The 3,418-nt window shown below is 44.0% G+C and overlaps 1 long non-coding RNA gene across 1 annotated transcript; it reads left to right on the top strand.

Moving 5' to 3' along the window:
* The first annotated feature begins 220 nt into the window (after window positions 1–220).
* Window positions 221–1,762, top strand: LOC142601515 (uncharacterized). Its single transcript, XR_012835039.1, has 3 exons — window positions 221–583; window positions 745–1,037; window positions 1,557–1,762. It is a non-coding gene; the product is annotated as an uncharacterized LOC142601515 (long non-coding RNA).
* The last annotated feature ends 1,656 nt before the right edge of the window (window positions 1,763–3,418 follow it).

The raw sequence follows: 3,418 nt of genomic DNA on the forward strand, positions 1-3,418 counted from the left end.
GGGCAAAGTGTCATTTTTGGCACTTGAGTCCCATGGTTTCTGGAAAGAGAGAAGTGCTGAAGTATTTGTGAAGACGCTGCAGCACACACGGGGGTGCTCAAGCTCTAGTTTGGGTTGTTAGCTCTGTCAGAGGTCTAAAATCAAGGGCGAGCAGGCAGAGCCTCCATCAAAACAGTTTTTTTCTTCTGTCTTTCACCCGGGTGCTGTTTCAGAGCTTAATCAGCCCATCCCTTTGCAGCCTGCCCTGCTTTTCCACCTCGTTGCCATGTCCCTTTGAAGTAACCCAGTGTTTAACACCGCTGATCTTGAAAATAATGACAAGAACTTGCTAGCTGCTCCCTTTGTGGGCTGAGGATGCCGAATGGGAATGGGCAGGGGTCGGGACAATCCCTCTATGGCCCGGTTGTCTTTGCAAAGCCAGCCGTTCTGGCAGCCAGGTGGCCAGCCGGCTCTTTCTTTTTTCATTTGTCATTGCTGGGCTACCTGTATTGAACCGATTGACTTTTTTCTAGCAGTAAATAAAACACTCTTCGTTCCTTTGAAGCTCAGCATGGTGCTAAGAGTAACGGCAGCTGCTGTTCTCGTAAGTGGGGGTTGTTGCTCTAGTTTTAAATTTTGAGGGGTCACAAGTTAGTGTTATCTTAAAAGAGAGGGGAGCAGGCCGATGGGGAATTTGCACCGCAAAAACTGGCAGAATGTCCTTAATCCCTTTTTAAATTTTTTTTTCCCCCCTCGATTTTGTAGATTTAGAACCAGTTTAGGCTATGATTTCATGATATTACAACTAGACATCGCTGGATCTCTCAGCGGTACAAGTGCGGTCTAGATCAAGCTGGACTATGCAATTGCATTTCATCAAATTAGAGCATAGAAATAAGGAGTTTATGCAGAGACCTAAGGGCTTTTCCTTGCCAGCGTCGTGCCAGCTGTGGGAGGATGGAGGATACTAGAGCCAGCAAAACGTTAGTCACAGACAGACACTGCGTGCTGGCAGCCTGAAGCTACGAAGTTAACCTGCCAGAAACGTCTGAACACTGGTAAATCGGCCACGTGAGTTCATAATAAGAGATCGGTGCTTTTCACCTATGTCAGCGTGACGTGTTTGATCGATTTTTGGTGTGCCCAATTATCCTGTGCTGCTGTGGGCTTTTGGTTTGGGTAGGGATTTTTAAGGAAGGCTCTGTAAGTTCGGTGCCTAACTTGAGCGTGGATTAAGGCGAGCACACCCATCCATACGTTCCTTTCTTTAAAGAGTTGAGCTTCACAGACTCATTTGTCTACCTGCCAGTTCATAATCTGAATGCCTTAATTAACTTTGCAGTTGAAGCAACAGTAAATAACGTGTGGAGTTTTCTTTCGTACCATTCTTACAACACTTGTTTAAAATTTATTTTTATTTTTTAAATCTCTCTCTCTTGCTACTCAGTGTTCAAGCCAGGAGTCATGCTTTTTACCTTTTCTGTAGGTATCTATGTGGTTCACGTTATTTGCTGATTAAAATACTACATACTTATGACGCTTGCTTGTTTGAAAATATTTCTGTTCCTTATTTCTAGAAATTTCTTTAATACATTGCCAGAACTACAGTTGAGTTGCTAGGGTTCCTATCAGCTTTTGTAAACAGCGAAGGTCCGGCTTTGTCGGAAGGAAAATAGCGAGGGACTGGAACCGAGTCTGTCGATTCCCAAGTGGTGCTGTTTGCAAAGAAGCTCTGGTTTTTTTCCGTAATCGCTGGGCAGTTCATGGCTTTTGTTTAGCTACAGCCTGTATAAGTGCTCGCTCCAGAGAGGGCAACTAATAATTCTCTTTGATTTTACAATGTAAACAACCTCAGATTAATCGGATAATAAAAGCTTTGCTATGCTTGCGTTTCTCCACTTTATATGCTGCTACAGGAAAGCTGAGAGATCAGCTTTGTTTGGAGATATTTAGAGTAATGATTTCAATAATAATTCCCCAGAGATTGACTATGCACATGACTGCAATTACTTAAAAATATATGGTGACCTTTTCCCCTTTGGATGCAGATTATTTGGAACGAACTAATTGTAGAAATCGAGAGAAAATAGGAGCAGCGATGCTTTAAAATGCTTTAGTGCAGCATAGTTGCTTTTATTAATGGCTAGTGCTGCAGGTACTTACTCTGCTGCTCTTTGCTCCAGCGTGGCGGCGCAGAGATGAGCGTGGCAAAGCAGAACTGGCTGTAGCGGACGGACTGCGGGAACTTGGAGCTTTGGCATGGTTACTTTTACAGTGCAGCCAACCCCCGTAAGTACTGGACCTGAAAGAACGCTCTGGCTCGGGGGTAAGTATGTGTTGTGTTATTTGCTGTCACAAGCTATTTGCTCTTGTGATAATTCAGAGTTTGGATTGAAGATCTCTGTGGAAAATCAGGCTGAAGTCTGGGAGGTGCTGAAATGCAGAAGTGAGGACCTGACCGCAATATAGTCTTTTCAAAATCCTAAAGATACGGAAAACTGATTCTGATATCCTGGCCAAATGAAATTTGTTTGGTACTTTGGGCTTTTATAATATTTCTCCTCCAAGCTCTGCGAGGCGAGATGATGTCCTTATGGCAATAAATAACGCAAACCACAGATTTGTGGTGCAGGCCTGAGCGCAGGAGCTGTTGTGTGGCTGACTCTGCTGGCATTAGAACGGCTGTCGCCGCCCCTGGGTTTTAATGGTTTCTGACGTTCCTCGTTTCTATTTGGATGAGCATCACTATGACCTGCTACGGACCTGCAGTCAGGCACCATTTTCTAGTCCTTGTTGTGAAAGCTCTGTGGTCCCGTCTCAAACAGGACCACAAAATGAGTATTCACTCATTTTCTGACCTGCAAAATGGAGGCCGATTGCCCAAATGAGCGTGCGGCCTCGCGCCCAGTTAGTGCTTGCCCTTTGATACGTAACTCTTAGGCTGCAAAAGATGCAATATAATCTAATTCAGTTTCACTTGCAGTGAAAAGAGGACGGTGAAGCGAAGGTCCATTAACTGAAACTTTTTCCCCCACGAACAAATGCAGACCCGTTCTTTAGCTAAACTGGTGCACACTAATGGAGCCCAGAGCCCATTCCACCCAGAGCCCATTCCACAGTTTTTCCAGGAGGATCTTAGCCAAGTCAGTTGATTTTTAATATATTTTTTTTATGCTTCACTTGACTAAATTCATCCTTCCACAGACACACTTTCCATACACATTGGAACACCTTTTGTTTATTCAGTTTTAGCAGGGGAGACTCTGCCAAACTCAAACGCAAATATCAAAAGATGTTCCCGAATGTGATAACACACCTAGAATAATGAAAACATATGCTGGTTTTTTTTACGTGTGATGGAATATGGTATTAGTAGCAGTAACCACCAGCCAGACGCTGCATTGCTGCCTCCAGTCATTTGTAAATAACCGTCCCATGT

This window comes from Balearica regulorum, chromosome 4, assembly GCF_011004875.1.
Source record: "Balearica regulorum gibbericeps isolate bBalReg1 chromosome 4, bBalReg1.pri, whole genome shotgun sequence".
Taxonomy (NCBI): Eukaryota; Metazoa; Chordata; class Aves; order Gruiformes; family Gruidae; genus Balearica; species Balearica regulorum.